General features: G+C 43.1%; 1 protein-coding gene across 5 annotated transcripts in view; it reads right to left on the reverse strand.

Moving 5' to 3' along the window:
* The window catches only part of Nek11 (NIMA related kinase 11), a 243,740-nt gene that overhangs the window by 200,188 nt on the left and 24,276 nt on the right, over positions 1–19,276 (reverse strand). The window lies entirely within an intron of this gene.

Here is a 19,276-nt window from a genome sequence, read left to right on the forward strand (position 1 = left end):
AGAAAACACTTTGCAAAACCTGTTAAGAGTCACTACCTGGGCACATTAGTAGAAATGCTTAATTAAAGACTGTAACCGACTCATAAACTAGCCATCAGACCCCAGTCATGTCAAACAGGTGTTCATGTCCTTGCCATATGGAGTGCCCAAAGCTGGTAGACTCTCTGGAATGTCCGCGAACTTCTGTCCTTCTGTTTGAAAGATGCTTACTCAAATCATTGGGTCTAAATCCAGGTCTGTTTCTGCCATTGTGCTCACTATTATGAATTTACTTATGATATAAACTGATGGAAGATGAATATCAGTTTAGCCTTGCTAGGAAAAAAATAAAGCAAAGGCTAATCAAAAAAGTTTGACAATGACAAGTGGCAAAAATCATACTTTCAAACATGTCATTGACATGCTAGTTCTTACTGGGGTAAGCTTGTAAAACTGTAGTCTGAACTCGGGTTTCTAAGTTATCAGTTTACCCTGAAAAGGATAAACCTAGATAACTAGATGTTTATGGGTGTGCCTTATGAAAAAAAAGAGGAAGGGGGAAATCTAACCAAAGGATTTTATATTTCGATAGTTCATAATAATAAAGTTGGAGATGTGAAATGTTTTAAATTTATCTTTCAATGGATGTTGTTCTAATTCACTAGTTGTTTCTTCTACCCATCCAAGTACCAGCCCCAATTACACTAAGGAGGCTCCTACCACTGTTTAAGGAGTGCTACAAGCTGTTCATCCACTCAGACAAGTCTTTCCCTCCAGCTGTATTACAGAGAAATAATAGCAATTGCCTCGGGCAATGCCAGACCTTGCTACTTCAGGCAGCCACGGGGCTCAGAAGCTTTGTGATTGCAGTCAGTGCGTTATTGTGTACATCTGAGTGACAATCTATGGTTTAAATGTTTTCAGTAGCATTATAAATGAAGGTGACAGGGAGATACTTCAGTATCAGTCACACAAGCATGAGGACTTGACTTTGGATCCCTAAATATCAGGTATAATCTGAGCATGGCGGACAAAGGGATCCATGGGACTAACTGGCCAGCCAGCCTAGCCAATCAGTGAATTCTAGGTTGAGTGAGAAATCCTATCTCAGAAAGGAAGGTAGAGAAGTGATTGAACAAGACATGTCCTTGCCAAACTCCAGCCTCCTTACACACCTGCACACACACACACACACACACACACACACACACACACACACACACACACACACAGGCTGTGGGATGGTCTGTATGTCAAATAAAAAAAGTCACATTGTTTTTCTCCAAAACCTCAGAAGGAAACCCTTCGACTCTGAGATGACCATCATTGAGAACACACTTTTCTTAAGATGTAAGCATTTTAGCATGTTCATTCTAAAGGTTCCATTCATTTTAAGCTCATCCCATCCCCAAGAAAACCCAACAGGGAACTGTCAGTTCCCACAAAGAAGACATGGATGGCAGGTGTGGGCTCTCTCCAAGAGATATCCAGGCTTTGACTTCCTCTTCCCTTTCCCAGAAGTTTTTCAGTGTATTGTAATTTTAAAATTAATTTAGACATTTGGTTCTCTTCCCTAACAGGTGCACTCACATTGTTTCCATTAGATGCTAAAGAGCCTATTAGACCTCTTCCTTGATAATGAAGCAGATTCTACAGAAATGCATGGTGGGTAACTAACATTGTATTTAAAAAAAAAAACTATTTTATTAAGACTTTTTCAGGGAGTGGGGATAGGCCTGTTTTTAGAAGCAGTGCCTCAGGCTGTTAACATGCCCCCAAAGAAACAAAAATGACATATGAAGACACATTTTCTTCTCTAGCTTCTGAAGGGTATACAGCAGCAGGCAGTTTAATGACATCTTCATAGTGCTTTCAGTAATTTACCCTGCCCCAGCTGGCATGCAGCTCTAAAAGTCACAGTGGTTAAGCATGACGATATAAAAGCCTTATACAGACTTGCAGTGTTCTCTTGCTGCAGAGGAACATGTGCTATAAAAAGCTTGAACATGCTTATTTTCCAGGCAAGCATTAGCTACTACACAATAGAGCATGAGATTTTTCCATGGGATTTTACCCAGGCCCCGCCTGACCACTCAACAACACAGCAGAAGACTGTATTTGCCCGTAGCTCAGCAGAAGCAGGCAGGGCTGATAAGACAGGTGTATATACCATACCATCGCTAGGGGACACAGACACATTCTGCCTTCCTTGCCTAAAATGGTGTCACTGGACCAACAGAGGAAACTCTCGTGGCATATCAATGTGAGAACCATACCCACTAAAGACAGCATGGAAGATGGCCAAGTCAAGGGCAGTTTATCACTTGCTCAGTGGCTCTCAGCCTGTCATCCCTTCCTAAATAACATGACAGATACTTATTTTATCAAAGCCTTGACTGTTTGGAGGAAACTTTATGACAGCAGAAAGGAAAGCCATCCCTGAAGACCAGGCCCATTTTTGCAGACCCCTTCTTCTCTTGCCTGAGTGCCATGTTGCTTTCTAGAGTCTGTAGTAAACTGACAAACTTTATAAAGAGATTTTTGAAATTTGGGATAACTGTCACCAATTGGTTTCCCTTAAAATCAGTCCACTATTTCCATAAATGAGACAGATAGATGGCATATTTGAGAAATTAACCCTGCATTATTTCCCCCAAATGTCTGTGTGTTCTTTCATGACCTCCATGTTCAGCCAGAAACAGACACTGCCTCAGAACCAAAAGAAAACCACTACAGATTTGTAAGTCAGACCTCTGGCTCTTGGGTCTCCAGGAGACAAGACAAGCCTACAACACAAATATCTGGAGGGACTCTTAGCCAGTGGGTGAGTACTGTCCCCACCCTCAGAAGAGAAAGAGGTTCCCCGGACCAGGCCAATGTGAGAGGGTCAGGGAACAGATAGGAAATGAAATGCTTCTGAGCCCTTGAAAGCAGCTGAGATGCTGGAGGCCAGGCCCAGGGAGAGAGCTACATGTGGAATTCCAAGATGTATCCAAGGGCTTAGAGCAGAAGTACTGCACACTCTTCCCAAGACAGAGCAGAGCAAAGTGCAGAAACCCACATGTCCTTGTCCAGCTGCAGAAAGGCCTTCAAGTGGCTTGTAAACATATGTACCCTAGAGGGCTCTAGAATATCAGGGATCCTGTATGAGCCTCACCTGAACACTGGAAATGGAAATGGCCTTCAGTGATGCCAACGTCTCATAGAGGCCTGCCAGGGCAATGGAGGCAACTAGACAGCTTCCTGGCAAACTTAAAGAAAACTAAGATCATTTCTTTTATGATTTGGCCACCAACATCCATGGTGGTAAATGCCTACCAGATGGGGCAGCACGTGAACACTGTGTGGTTCTGGTCCCTTCCCTTCATGTACTGGGGAAGGCAAATATAAACAGAAAGATTTGTGTGCAGATACGTGTGCATAAATATATGCTTTTAAAACCTTAGACTGAGATGAATGGTTTGATGTTAGGGTAAAGAGTATCTGACGTCAGGACTAGGAAGGCAATGTGGTAAGCAACTATGGTTCCTGTTTAGGACAAAATCACAGGAAATAGGTTTTAACTTTAACTAAACAAGAAGTTTGGAGGGTTTTTTTCTGCTTTTTTTAAATTCAGAGTTTAGCAAAGAAGAGTTTTAAGATAGCGCTTTCCCATCAACCTAACAAGGCAGTAGGTATTTTATAGGCCCCTCTTAAATAGGAAGAGCTCCTTTTGCCTGTTGCAGTTTGCATGAGTCATCACTGCGGCACATTCCTGTCATTTCAGCAGCCCTGCTTCTTCAGACACCTTTCTTATGTTGAGAAAGATCCCTGGGCTGTGAACCCAGCCTTCTCCAGACGACAAACACAGACAGGAACCTCCCACCCCCACCACACACACACACATACACACACACACACACACACACACACACACACACACACACACACACACACACGTGTACGTTTCACAGCCTCTCCTAAGTTTGGCCACTGATGGGTGGCCCATGTTCTGTTAAATTGGTTGTGCTCCCCTGAGATCTCAACGTGGGACTGAGCCACATGAAGAACTAGTGGGGCAGGGCTTTCCTCCTGCTGAAGCAGGTGTTGGGCCACAGCAGTGCAGTGCTGTGACCTCTACCCTGACCTCTGCCCTGCTCCCCATGCTTCTACAACTGCTGTGAGCTATCTATTGTCCTTTGCATCTAAACTAGGAAGGCTGTCAGCTCTGACCTCCACCCAGGAGCCCTGACAGATGCAGCTAAGTACCACAGCAGACCTTGCAGGTGTGACCACAAGTGGATGCTAGCCTGGGGTGGTGAGAATTGAACTGCCAGAGGCTAAACTCACTTAATTTCCTTTCTTCTTAAAACTTAGACTCTTCCAAAGGACTTAAGACCACAAGATTGCTCTCTTACTTTATGAGTAGAAGTATCATGATAATATTAACATCTCATTTTAATGGTATCTCATCTCCTTTAATATGACATATAATTTTATTAAGTATAGAGACATGAAATGCAATGGCAGAGATGGATCGTTTTTAGCTAGTACACTGATTTAAAAAAATAGAAAATCCAAAATCTAAAGATACTTAAAGCTAGAAGGGAAATTCCAGAGTAGGGAGAATAGTACACAAAAGAATTCTATTGCTGGTGCTTTTCTTTCCTTTGGCAAGTAAAAAAAAAAGTATCTTTAATACCCATGGCTAGTAAAAAAGACTAAATTACTCACTGGGTTATCATCACATGGTATAGGCATGAGCTGACATTTGCTTTTTAACAATTAAATCTTGATCGCAGGTCATTTGGGACTGGGATTCTAATTCATCTGTATATTCCTCTGCACCTCTGGTCACAAACATGCAGCAGGGTCCTTGGCCATGGCAGGGGCTTCAGTGACATTAAAACATGGACAGCAGACAGAAGCTGAGGAACAGGCTGCTGACATCAGACTTCAGGGTCTGTACAAGATCCCAGACAGCCACTACCAAAGACCTAACAGTAGGAAATGCCACACTTCTGCTACCTTGCTGTCTACAGATTACCTTCTGTGTGGCACACACCATGCTGTGGGCTGGGGACACAAATATAGAAAAGGTAAAGCTCCTGCCTTCTGAGTCCACAGTAAGCAAGTCTAGAACCCTTGTCAACTTCATAATAAACCTACAGGAGAGCTGGGAATGAGGCTGAGAGCCCCAACCTTTCATTGGGGAGAAAAGAAAAGGAAAAATCATTGGACTCCAATGCCAGGACCCTGACTTTTGTACATACAAAGTTCTAAATAACTGACTGAAACATCTTTTCCCCAGGTGAATCCCACAAAGTAAAAAGGTGAATTTATGATTATTCGATATTTTCCCCAAATAAATCAATACCCAGTAGAGGAATGACTCTATTTTCAGTCTTTGAATAAGGTATGAAAGTCAGTAAGCATATAGCTTCTAAAACAAAACTATTTAATACATTATGTAATATGAAAATGCTGTGGACACATGCTTTTCGCTGAGAGGAGATATTGCATTATTTCTTTTTAAAATATTTTTAATTCTTTAATAATTCCATAAATTGCATTTTGATCATATTCACGCCCTCCCTGGCCCTGCTCAGATACAGTACCATCCCATACCCACCCATGCTGTGCCCTCATGTTTTAAAGCCCATGAGCCCAATCTGTGCTGCCAATATACTGTTGGGTGTGTGGTCAACCTCCTGGGAAACACACCCTTAGAATGACTCTCCCATTCCTGGTGGCTGTCAGTTACCCATGCTCCTCATCTAAAGGTAAGACTTTGTGCCCACCTCTTTCCTCCAGGCCAGGATTTGTCTGGCTTGAGCTTATGTAGACAATGTGCACGCTGCCTCAACTGCTGTAAGTTAATACATGCAGCTGTCCCATTGTGCCCAGAAAACACTATTTTGCTCTAGTCATCCACCACCTCTGGCTTCTACAGTCTTCCCACCCTCTTCTCTGTGATCTGAGTTTGGGGCAGAGGTAGTATGACAAAGATGTACCAGGCAAGGCTGAGAACTCTGAAGTGACCAAACCACTTTTTAAGAGATATGTCAAATCATCAGGTTCACAAACCACTCCTTTCTCCCTACCCACGAACCCCCGACTTTTACCCAAAGAGCCTTGAAACTCAAGCATGTTTTAAGAATAAGAGAGAGGCAAAGTACAACTAAGCTCTACTCTGCTCTAGAAAACTCTTCACACTCTTTCTCCAAAAAGCATATCCTGAGATAAGAATCTGTGTACAAGTAGTCAATGCAGAAAAGCAATAGGAAAACAAGGTGAGCTACAGAAGAGAAGGAGGCCATTACAAGGTTCCAGAGAGTTATCAGCATGAACATTGGTGCCTTGACTCTGGAGCAATGCTGAGAGCGAGTGACTAATGTGAAGCTCAGAGTTCTCTGCTCCACAGAAAAGAGTTGGGGAGCTGCTCTTAATCCACCCGCTCCCATCACTCCTGATTACCTGTGTTGCAACCTTTCCTCCAAATTGAGTCACTCCCTTCTGGAGGGAGGATGGAGACTCAGCAGACTGGGGTAGCTGATGAGACTCATGAAGCTCAGCCCAGCTCAGCAAACTACTAAACTCCTAAGGCCCTCCCCAAGATCAAGTGAGCAGCGAATCATTGCTGGGGGCAGAACCGGAGGAGCCTCCTGCAGGCCGTGCAGGGAGCTCAAGGGATGGCGCTGCTCTCAAGAGTGTGTGAGTCCTTACCTATGCCAAGGTGGACTTTCCAGTGATGCAGCTGCCTTTGGTCACCCGTACTCCTGTGAGTAACCCCAGCAAACTCACTGACTCACCCAACTAGACTTGAGTGGAAACACTTCTTGGTCTGTCATTGTTGCCCTATCTGAGGTGAACAGACATTTGTTTGCCTCTCCCCAGGAAAAGCCATACAACAGGACTGCTTCCTGGGAGCATGAGTTCCCCCTCCCCACCCCCATCCAGTCAGAATATAGTAGACCCAAAATTGCAGGAGAGCCCACAGGCAGAACTGCAGGCTTCACCAGTGCAGGCTGGGGACATACACAGGGTGTGTTATGTGCTCACAAGACACAGACAGGACCCCAATTCCACCTCCCCCAAGGATAAAAATGAAGAAAAAGTCCCATTTTACAAGCTGGTCTGCTGCATCCACATTCCTGAAGATGGCAGGTGTTTCCGTTAACTTTGCACAGCTGTGCCCTGACTGACAGAAACAACCAGGGGAGTGGAAGGGTCCTTTCTGGCTCTGAGTTTCAGAAGGATTCAGTCCGGGTGGGTAGGTGGAGTGCCTCTGTCCCTAGTGAGAGAAGCAGGAGGCTGAGCAGCTGCTCACAGAGAACAGAGGACGAGCCAGAACTGGGGGAGGTATAGACTTCAAAGAGATCGACTTTTACCAGCCAGGGCCCACCCTCCTAAAGACCCAACAGCCAAACTAGTGCCACAAGCTGGGGATCACGTTCAAGGCATGAAACTGTGGGGAACATTTTAGATTCAAACTGTGTGGTGGTGTGAATGAGAATGGCCCTATAGGCTCATATAGGTGAAAGCTTGATTCCTGTTGGTGGAACTGTTTGGGGAAGGTTTACAAGGTGTGTCACTAGAGGTGGACTTTGAGGTTTCAAAAGCCCATGCCAGTCCCAGTCTTGCTCTCTCTCTGCCTGCTGCCTGCGGATCGGGATGTGACCTCTCAGCTTCTGCCTCAGCACTAAGCCTTCCTGCCTGCTGCCACACTTCCCACTATGATGGTCATGGACTAACCCTGTGAAATTGTAAGCAAGCCCCCAATTAAATGCTTTCTTTTATATATTGCCTTAGTGATGCTATCTCTTCACAGCAATAGAACAGTAGCTAAGAAAAGTGACTAATAGTAATGCATAGTGATTCCTAGACAAAGTGAAATCAAGTGTCACAAATACAGATAGATGATAGATAGATAGATAGATAGATAGATAGATAGATAGATAGATGATAGATAGAAATGTCAGAGATAGATGATAGACAGATTATAGATATATGGTAGATAGACAAATAAATAGGGAGATAGGAAGATTATTGGATGGATGGATGGATGGATGGATGGATGGATGGATGGAGCAAATAATACTACAAGTAAGAAACAAGTAAGAACATTTTTCTGTGTGTAACTTTGCTATTTCTGGGTATAGTCTAGATTATATTTCCAAGGCTGGTACCACAACACATTTTACACGTTGTTTTTCATTTTTACGGAGAAGTGGGAAGTTTGAAGATGGGTGTTGCCTCATTAAAAAAATCACTAATAAATTCAGTGATTTTTTTCAGGCTTTATGGTTAATAAAAATAAAAGTGAAATATGTCATAGTTAGAGAGGGCTGATGCTCAGTGAACATTCTTAGTAGAGATTCTACAGTGTTGATGCAAGAATAAACACAGTTTCATGATAATCCACATCCAATTCCTAGTCACATGGAGAAAAGAAAAGCCTCCAACTACTGTGTATGGTGGTACTGTGTTCCCCAAAATATTGTGTACCTTAATAAACTTATCTGGGGTCAGAGAACAGAAACACCACAAGATACTTAGGCTAGAAAATGTTAGCACATGCCTTTAATCCTAGCATTCCAGAGACAGAAATCCCTCTGGATCTCTGTGAGTTCAAGCCCGCATTGGAAACAGTCAGGCATGGTGACTCATGCCTTTAATCCCAGAAAGCAGCCTTTAATCCCAGGGAGTGGTGGTAGAAAGCAGAAAGGTTTATAAGGCGTGAGGACCAGAAACTAGAAGCATTTGGCTGGTTAAGCATTTTGGCTGGTTAAGCATTCAGGCTTCTAGCAGCAGTTCAGCTGAGAGCCATTGGGATGAGGACACAGAAGCTTCCAGTCTGAGGAAACAGGACCAGCTGAGGAATTGGCAAGGTGAGATAGCTGTGGCTTGTTCTGTCTCTCTGACCATCCAGCATTTCACCCCAACAACTGGCCCCGGGTTTGACTTTATTAATAAGAACTTTTAAGATCCATGCTATACTGTGTTGTGTGAAGCCCTTACCCCAGGACCCCAAGATTTGATCAAGGACTCTAATGCTTTTCCCGGGCATGAGATTGGTCAGTGTATTTGTACACCCCTTATAAAGCAGCCACGTTCTTCCCCAACTCTAGAGAACGGCCTCCAGCAAGCTTCTAGGGCAGTCTCCTGAAGGTCCGTTGGGAACAATGCTTTTTTTCTCTCCCTTTAGCCCAAACATGAGTGGGTTCCCTCACAGAAGACAGCTTCTAGAACTTCTCCTTACTCTGTCCTTTACACCTAGGTGTGTAATGGACCTGTCCCAACCTCAGCACTCAGCTGAGGGTCCTCTTCTCTCCGCCCTTTCTCTTATGTCTTAAGACAAGCACCTGGGCAACTGTATGTTTCCTCTTCCTAGAGACGAGCAAAATCACCAACTATTGAACTTAAGTATTTCCAATACACCGGTAGTTACCTATGCCAACAGGCCACTGGTCCCCACCCCACTGCCATAAGCTCCTGCTCCTAGAGTAGAACCTGACTCTAAGCATGCCATAAAGCCTGAGAGGTGGGAAGAGGTCTCCTGAAGCGTTTGAAAACCCATATATTTCTATACTCATCTGACATGACAGTGGAGAAGAAAGAAAACTACTCATATAAAGAATTACTTTGTTTTACATAGTCTGAAGCCTAAGCTTGAGATATTAAAAATAAAGAGAGCAGGTGATAGAGGCACAAAATTTATCACAATCGTTTTTAGAAGAAAAAAGTAAAACAAAGTTCTAAGAGTTTAGGTAGGCAAAGTACAGTGGTTCACGCCTGCGATTCTAGTACTTGAGGCATGAGACAGGCAGATCACTGCATGTTCTAGCCCAGCCTAGGCTACAGAGTGAGATGCTGTCTCAAAAACAAACAGAGCACAGAGGTCCTCCTACATCCATGTTACTCTGCACTATTCCCAATAGCAAGGATATGACGGCACCCATCATCCCATGGATGGATGAGGAAAAGCAGTGCCTGTAGCACACAATATAACTTAGCCAGGCGCTTAGAAAAATGAAATTATGGGATGGCAGGAAAACAGATGGAACAGGACGCTGATGTGACCGAGCCCCAGGAAGACATAATTCTCATTACTTGTTCTCATGTGAGGATCCCAACCTTTAATGTCTGCATGTAGGTAAATAAAGGCTTGTAAGAGGGCTACAGGCCATCAGACTAGAAAGAAGACCATGAGTGGGGACCAGAAGTGTTGAGAGCAGAGCAAAGGGCAAGTGTGATGTGAAAGTGAAAAGGATGCTGTTGGGGGTGGGAGCTCACTAGGGAGGAAGGACTATAAAGAAGAGGGGGAGAGAAATAACAAAAATTCTGTTTGAAAACGCCACAATGAAATCTAATCCTTTGTAAGCTAATAAAAATTTTAAAAAGTGTTCATTAACTTTAAAAGACTATGGGTAGCAATTATTTGTATTGAAACACTGAGAAAAGTTTTCATATCTAAGCCTTTCTTAACTCTTGCTGGTATAAGTTAGGGTCCTCTCCTGTCTGTGCCCCCTATCATGCTGTTTGTGACAATATTTTCTTTTTTCTTTTTTTCACTTTTTTGGGGTGGGGGTTTCGAGACAGGGTTCTTCGTGTAACAGCTCTGGCTATCCTGGAACTCACTTTGTAGACCAGGCTGGCCTCGAACTTACAGAGATCCACCTTCCTCTGCCTTCCAAGTGCTGGGACTAAAGGCATGCACCACTACCTTCCTGGCTAACAATGTCTGCTTACATTCTTGGTTAGACTGTAGGTGCTCAAAGGCCAGGCTCATACTTCCTTCTCATGGAATTCCCCATTTCCGGGAGCATCTATATTTGAATGAGAATAGACTTGTGAATTCCTCAGTCTTCAGTTCACTCCAAAGGCCTCATTTCTGTCCACATTTATTTCTTTGTCTTTCTCTGGCCGAGGATCATGATATTTTGTTCATGGCAACAACCCCTGGTACATATTGGCTGCCTCAGAGACATGTTACTGGCTGCATGATCAAAATGACGGCACCCCAAACACTGGAAGGAAAGGTCCTGTAAGTCACAGCTCTTACACATGAGTCCCATTGCCCCTTGGAACACTTGTTAGCAGGGCATCCATCAGAAGATGTAAATTTATTTGAAAAATCTGCTTCCTAGCATTCATACTGGAATAGAGCTAGAAGTCGGCACACCCGTAGGAGCTGACGATAATCAACACAAAGGAAGATGGAGGTGAATGACGGGGCAAATGGCTTGGCTCAGTCACTTCACAATATGGCAGAGAAATGGCGGCACCCACTGCAGGCATCCTGCCCCAAACAAGTGCAAGGCTACCCAGTTTGCCCAAGCCCGAGCCTATCCCACCGCTTCTCCAATTTGGGGATGATTTTCTGTATTTGCTTCACGTTAAAGGTAGGCATGATGCCTGGAGATCTGACCACACCACGGCAGCACCTCCAGCCAGGAAGGTCCTGAAGGGTTAAAGGAGTCACCCAAGGTCCTAAGATGCATCTCAGCAGAGGCAGCATTTACTCTCTCAGCAGATCCGCCAACCACCGACTCTAAAGAAGAAACTTTTGTCTCTGAAGGTAGGATTATTTTTCTTTCCTGTTAAGTCAGAGAGCTCCTCAGTGTCTAACAACTAAGAAATCTAAAATACGTTTTAAAGAACAAAAACTCCTGCTGCCCACTCTCTTCATGTCCTTAGAATTAAAGAAAAACAAAAACAAAAACCACATCCAGTGATTTGGAATATGGGCCTCCTTCTGACGAGGCACTAATGAGGCCATGTCTCCTCTTCATTAATTATCGCTTGAGACATAGAGAAAAATCTTACTCATTGTCAATTAGAAAGCCACAAGTTGAGGCAAGCGGGGTGGCACATTCCTGTAATCCCAGTACTTGGAAGCTGGAGACAGGATCTAAAGTTCAAGGTCAGCCTCTGCAACAGACAATAGTCTGCACCCTCAAACTGAGTCAAAATATACTCTTCTTTCTTTTAAGTTGTTTTTGCCAGGATATTTAATTAGAGCAGATGGAACAGTAACTACTGTACACACTCTGAAAATCACTCAGTTTTGAGCAAACCAAGATTCTGTTTATGTCAGCAAGGAAATTAAGGAACATAACAATGTCAGCAAGAATATGAAAAAATAATTTACTATGGGTAATTGGATTATCTTTTGATATTACTGTTATAGGATGCAAATTCATAATTAATATTAATATCTAAAATGCAATATTGGGATGAATAATTCATGCCATGCTTTTATTTTTAGTATTACAGGAAAATATTAAAATTGTATACTTCAATGAGACAATCAGTTGTGATTCAAAGACTGCCATGAACCCAGGATACAGTGACAAATTGAGTTTCAAGAAGCAACAAAAAAGTTTCATTTTTCTTGGCTAGGTAAAGCTGATCAAGCAGAAGCATGGCTTAAGTAAAATTAAATTATGATGTAGGCAAGATTTTGGTTTTCTAAATATAAAATGGAAAAAAGAATCTAAGCTTTGGGGACGTGGTAAAATGGCAGGAACACTTGGCTAGCGTGCCCAGGGCCCTGGGTCCCACCCCAGCACTGCAAACTACCACCACCACCACCACCACCATCATCAAGAGTTTTAGTACAATAGATCCCCATAGTTGTATTTGTAGCAGGTACTAGTTAGCCTCAAGTTACAAAAGGCAATTTTTTAAAAGTCTCTAATTCTAAATTTTGGTCTCTCCATCATCATTATGATGACGAACTTGAACTAAAATCTTCTAACTTTAGCACTAAAAGGCTGTTCCTTATGTTTTTAATGCATTTGAGTCTTTTCTATTTGTGTGTACTTGTTTGTGTACCACACATGTGGAGGCCACACACCAAGGCAGCCGTCTTCCTCTATCAGTCTCTATCTTAATTTCTAAGTCAGGGTCTCTTCACTAAATCTGGAGCTCATGGATTAGCTAAACTAGTGGGACAGTGAGCTCTGGGGATCTACATGTCTACAAACACACACACACACACACACACACACACACACACACACACACACACACACATCACGCACACACTGCCCAGAACTGGTATTACAGAAGCTCACAGCCATGGATGGCTATTTGCGTGGGTACTGGGGATCCAAACTCAGATCCTAATGCTGATCAGTAAGCACTTTACTCCTGAAGCCATCTTCCCAGCCCCTTCCTCATTTTGATGAAAAGGGAGGAAACGAGGTCTGGCTGGCATCCCTCCGTTAGAGAGTTTAAGCAACTGATTCTGGGTCTTATCGTTTTGCTGGTTGTGCTTACACTAAAATAAGCCTGCTTCGTACAAATAAAAGGGCAAGGCCTCACCTACCAATGGAGTTCAAACCAATCTACAACTAGGAAGGTCTAGTTCCCAAAACGCCAGCTTATAGACTTAGTCATTTGTTTCTGGCACGTTAAGAAACCGCCGTGGACTGTTAGAGGAATTAGAGGCTGAGGAGGGACATGGCTGACCCATCTCTGGCTGTACAGGCCTTCACTGCTGAGGGGAGCCTAGTTGAGGAAAGTGCCCTGGCCTCTGAGCACGCAGTGGACCTCACAGGAAGGGCTGTGTACTTCATCCTGCACACCCACACTCTCCAGAGGAACTACATAGAAGATCATGGTCTCATGTGCAACACGGAGAACAGGACACTAAAAGAGGGGTCCCCTGGGAAACTGTCGACCAGTTCTGTTTCCAGGGTTTCTGGAGTTTCTTTGAGGAGAAGCCAAAGTGTTTCCATGTTCAGATGCTGACAGGAAGAACGTTGTTAGGATCCTAAGGTGTGATACCAGTTAGGGCTCTAACAAGAAACTCATAATCTTAAAGTAGTCCTCACATTTTACTGTGCATACTACTCACCACGGGAACTGCTAAATGCTGCTTCTGAAAGTGGAACAGTATGGGCCAGAGCTGGGGAGGTGAAGGAGGGTGGGATGGAGAGAAGACAACAGGTTCAGGGCTACAGTCAGATGGAGGGATGGCGTCTAATGTTCTGCCATACAGTAACATAACTATTGTTGACAAAATTAATTGTATGTTTCATGACAGCTAGGACAGTGGCTGTTGAATTTCCTCAACACAAAGAAATGATAAATGCCTGAGGTGATAACCATGCCAGTTACCCCAGCTGATCTTCATATACACGAACACACTGTATTCCATTGAAAAGTAGAGACATTGTGTATCACTGAAAATGTTCTTAAATGCTGCCTCTGGTGTGGCAGGTCTAGAGAGGGCCCGAGGACCTGGCTTTCTAACACAGGCCCGGATGCTGGCCAGGGCAGCTTCTTCAACCAGAACCACACGTTAAGCAGCACAGCTGTAAGTATTTAGGGATCCAGAAGCCTGCCATGGAGAAGAGTGTCAGATAGCCCTGGTCTTCCCTGAGCCCAAGGAAGAGGCTAATTGAAGAACAGGCCAAGTGAGAGGGCATGCGGCCCCTTGAAAGCCAGTGACCCCCGCACTCTCATTCAGTAGTGAAGGGCAGGCTGTTAGGCCGGCTTGTTCATCACACGGAGCAGGATGCTGTGACAGAAAGCAAGGCTGAACTAAAGGTTCCCGAGAATACAGGCTTTTGTTCTGTGTAAAGCAGGGTCTTCCCAGTGAAGCCCAAGATGCTCTCAAAAGTGAGAGCCTCCTGCCTTCCGAGAGCTGGGATTACCGGTGTGCACTACCATGTCTGGCAACCTGTAGACTTCAAAGTACCCTTAAGAAAGTTCATACAGTTTGGTCCAAATCTTCTAACTGTAATTTATACTGGTTTCCTCACATTCTGTTCCCAGTAGTGACAAATTATAGCTTCCCACTGACCCTCCAAAATTTTCTTGCTGCACAATTTATTAATTTAATGTAATTATACTCAGTCTTACTTCTCAGGTAATTTGACAATTTATATAATAAAGCAGAAAATTAAGACCAACACAAATAGATGGAAAAGGGAAATGAAGAGAAGAATGCAAAAATTGTTGCTAATTAAAAAGATTTACTTTTATTTTATGTGTATGGGCACTAATACCTGCATGCATGTATGTGAACCATGCATATGGCAACATCAATGGAGACCAGAAGAAAGCATTAGATCCCTGAAACTGGAGTGGTTGTTAGCTGCTATGTGGGTGCTGGGAACCAAACTCTGGCTATCTGTAAGTGCAACTAGTGCTCTTAACTGGGAAATCTCTTTAGTCATTGTTACTATTTTGGGGGTTCAAAGGCAGCTCCAAATTTCATAAAATATATTTCTATTATCATTACTACTATTCATGCTATGGCTGCTACTGACAATATGTTACAGGTGCCTATTATAAGAGGCCATGTCAACCTCTGGTTCCTTGTGACAGGTAAGCCAGTTGTGATTTTAGTCACAGAGTAATGGAGGATATTATTTGTGTATTCAGCTGGGCATAGACACTATAATCCTAGTGCTCAGGTCTCAGGCAGCCCCACCTCCTCTCCAGCACTGCCAGCATAGCAGGGGACAGGGGGCAGTGAAAGTCCGCTGCTGCCTGGGAAGCAGGCTTGTCTCAGGATGGGTGGGGGGCGGGAAAGGGTGGGACAGCCGCTTCCACTGCCGCCTGAGACTCACTAGCTGGGAAGTGAGCTGTGCTCGGGATGGGCACTTCTTGAGTACTGGGCTTTAGAGATTTAGCACTGTAGCTTGAGTAAGTAGCTCATGATGATAGTAGCAATGTTACTTTGCACAGCTCTGGTTGTCAAAGAGAGAGAGAAATCCTATCTTCTCCACTCTGCTCAGTTCTGTGCCTCACTTTCAACCCATGTACTGGTGGGAAACTCTGACATTTCCTACAACCAACTACTGAGAGAAATGGAATAAAGGGTTCCCAAGGGCAGGGTGGCCCAAAGCCAATAAAGATAATGTCCCTGGAACAGGGTCTCAGATATGGAGGGAGCGTGTATGCTATGGGTCCTAAGGCCCTTACTCTCTTCCTAAGACACTTAAACCCCTTAGCCTTTATTCTCGGACCTGAATTCTAGATCCTATGTACAAAGACAAGCAGGGGGTGGGGAAACCCACAGACCTGCATCCTTTCTTCCCAGTACAACAGAGAAGAGTGAGATAGAAATAAGAGAAGGTAAAAGGAGAGAAAGTAGATGGGTCAGATTGCTGGTTAAGGATCAGCCAGCCCAGCTGACAGAGTGCCCCAAATATGGGGCTTCTTTTAAGTTTTGTCTATCACGATGATTCAAGAGCTATAAAGATCTTTACCAAGAGATTGACAAGAGAAAAGTAGTATTCGAAAAGAATCACTGTCCTTGAGCTTGAGGACAATAATGAGTTATTGACAGGCCCAAGAAGTGGCTGCATTTGTAAATGAGTAAAGGCCTGAGTTAAGGTGACAGAGGGAAAGGGAAGCAAATCAGAGAGACCCTTGAGAACTGGTGGACGACTGGCCGTGTGGGGACAAAGTAGACAGACACAGCACTCCTCACCATCCTTCATGATCTGGGGCGGCACCTACAAGAGGAAAGGATCCTTGCCATTGGATTTGCTAACTCCTACAGTCTAGATGGTCCAGCAGAGATTCCTCTCAAGGCTCTGAAAATGTCAGTAAAAGAATACAGGCAAAAGGTCCAAGTCAGAGAAGGAGACTTTAGGGGTGCTTGCTTTCAGTTGAGAAGGTAAACGGCTCCTTCAAATCTTCTCACACCCCTGGATCTCGATGACCACAATTTACCTCTGTCACTATAGCTACATTTTCTTAAGAGTTTCGAGTCAGTACAGCCAAAGTATTCATAATTGTGTGCATGTGGCTTCTTTCACTCAGGATAATGTTGTAAGCTGGAGATCCCAGAAGAAAAAAAAAAGAAAGCCTGGTCTACAGAGTGAGTTCCAGGACAGCCAGGGCTACACAGAGAAACCCTGTCTCAAAAAGCCAAAATAAATAAATAAAATATATTCTCAAGAGGCCACTTTCTTCCAGGAAACCAGGAGTTAAGAACATCATCAGGTAGCATCTGAAACCTGTAACACTGTTTTCCCCCACTTTGCTCTAACCTATGATTCCTGCCTTTATTTATGACTTTACTTGCTTTATAAGTAATAAAATCTCATGCAGCCATTGCCACAGCAGAACATGTCTTTCATGAATCCATATTCTCAGGCCATGGACACTCATATTTGGCTCAAGAATAAACTATTTCATACTCCCTTTGTAAGAACTGTGTTATGGCATTGACAATATTTTAGAGGGCCCTTTACCCTTGAAGATACTTTTTCAGACAAATGTAGAGCCCATTAATCATATCAGAAAGTTGAATGAATTGCCCCAATGAGAAAAGCAACCAAAGCCCACAGTTCATGGTGACAATTTACTACCTTTATGTCAAAGAACCTGTGGGAAATCTGCCCAAATGAGATCACTTCATCCTTAAAATAAAAATAGTGCAATTACATTGACCATCTAATCTACACAAAACAGCTGTCATGAGGTACATTGTCTTGCTCCCCACTCATGGCAATACCAGCCTACACTGTATGCAGCTGGTTTCTTAGGCATGGAACTGCACAGTCACGTGAAAGCCAGTGCTCAGGAGGATCCTGCTTTTGAATGAACACTTTGATGTCATCAGCTTATAGTTTTTAAACAAGGGATCCTGCATTTTCATTGGCATTGTGTCCCACAAGGTATGTATCTGGTCTAATTGACATTATTCAGGTATAAATGTTACTTCTAACTCTCACTAAAGAAACCAACCTGATTCTTCATCACTAGATCATTTGCTTTTATATGTTTAAGAAAGTGAACTGTGTGGCTCAGCTATATCAATCCCCTGTGTCTTTCAAAGCTACCAACATCCTTCACACATAAGTGGTAGAAGACTGTGGTACATATTGGGACGTCAAGACCATTTCAATGCCTATGCAAATGAAGTGCTTAAAGGAATACTGTCACCAAGGGAGCCACTTTAAAATTAACTTTTTTTCAGTCTCTACAAAAGCCTCATCAAAGGGAAATAAACTGCATGCATATTTTGATACATGGGCCATTAAACATATGTACCTCACACCATGTTAATGGATCTTAATTTAGTTCACTTCTTGAAAGGACTATAAAAAAAGAACTAATGCACATATTTACAAATTGACAGAGCTTTGATAAATGATTTACATGTTCATAATTAGGATTCCTTATGGCTCACTTTTTTTAATTTTTGAAATTAGTTGTGTGTTTGTACGTGAGCATGCATGTCAAGTCAAATAGCTCAGTGGGAAAAGGCGCTTGCTGCCAAGACTGAATGCCCTGGGTTCAACTCTTGGCATCAACATGGTAAGAAAGAACCAAATCCTGCAAGTGGTCCTCCAATGTGTACCATATCTTATAGTTCTAAAGTTCTAACCAAGTAAGAAAAATGCCATAATAACATTGCACTAACTCAATGTATATAAAACACAAAGTTAATGTATATATTCAGATATATAGAAATATATATATATTCTGATAACTTTATTGAGGTTTACTTTCTACAGAAAAACTGCACTTAAATGTGTACAATTTGGCAAGTTTGAACATGCATAAACCCATGACAGAATCACCATATATAATATCCTTCTGTAGCCTAGAAAGATGGCTCAGAAGATAAAGACACTTGCTGTCAAGAGTAATGACATGAATTCAATATCCAAGACCTACACAGTAGGAGGAGAGAACCAGCTTCCAAAAGATGTCCTCCAACCACCACATGAGCACCACAGTCCCCCCACACATATGCATGTTCATATGCACAAAAAATAATAAAACATAAAATAAATTTCTCTTGTATTGAATCACCAGTCCCAAAGAGAAAAATACCCTGAAATAAAATTCATAGTAATGTTTTAATGACCTAAAAATATATTTTTGTGAAAACCAAGAAAAATAATGCCTTAAGGCGGGGAGATACTCTTAGGCCAAGTCCCCCCAGGAGGAGCTACTGGCAGTTGACAGCTAGCTCCTAGGGGAGAGAGAATCATTCGCTTTGGAGGGTGTCCTCACTGGTAGGTTCCCATCGCTCCATTAGAGGTCCTGCCCACACTCTCGCACACTTGTGAGTGTTTCTCAGTCAGTTATCAAAACACAAAGACAGACAGACAGAGACAGACAGACATGGAGTTGGAAGGGGACAACTGGGGGATATGGGAAGATCGGAGGAAGAGATGATATTTCATTGTATACATGTATGAAATTCTCAAAAAGAAAAAGTATAAATAAAAACAATAACAGTGGTGATATGTTTACATGACAGTTTTTCACCAAAACCACATTTTCTAATACTAAAACCTGAGCTGCTTAATTGTGCTTTACATTCTACATT

The sequence above is a fragment of the Peromyscus californicus genome, unplaced genomic scaffold (assembly GCF_007827085.1).
Source record: "Peromyscus californicus insignis strain IS unplaced genomic scaffold, ASM782708v3 Scaffold_11__1_contigs__length_118956290, whole genome shotgun sequence".
NCBI lineage: Eukaryota > Metazoa > Chordata > Mammalia > Rodentia > Cricetidae > Peromyscus > Peromyscus californicus.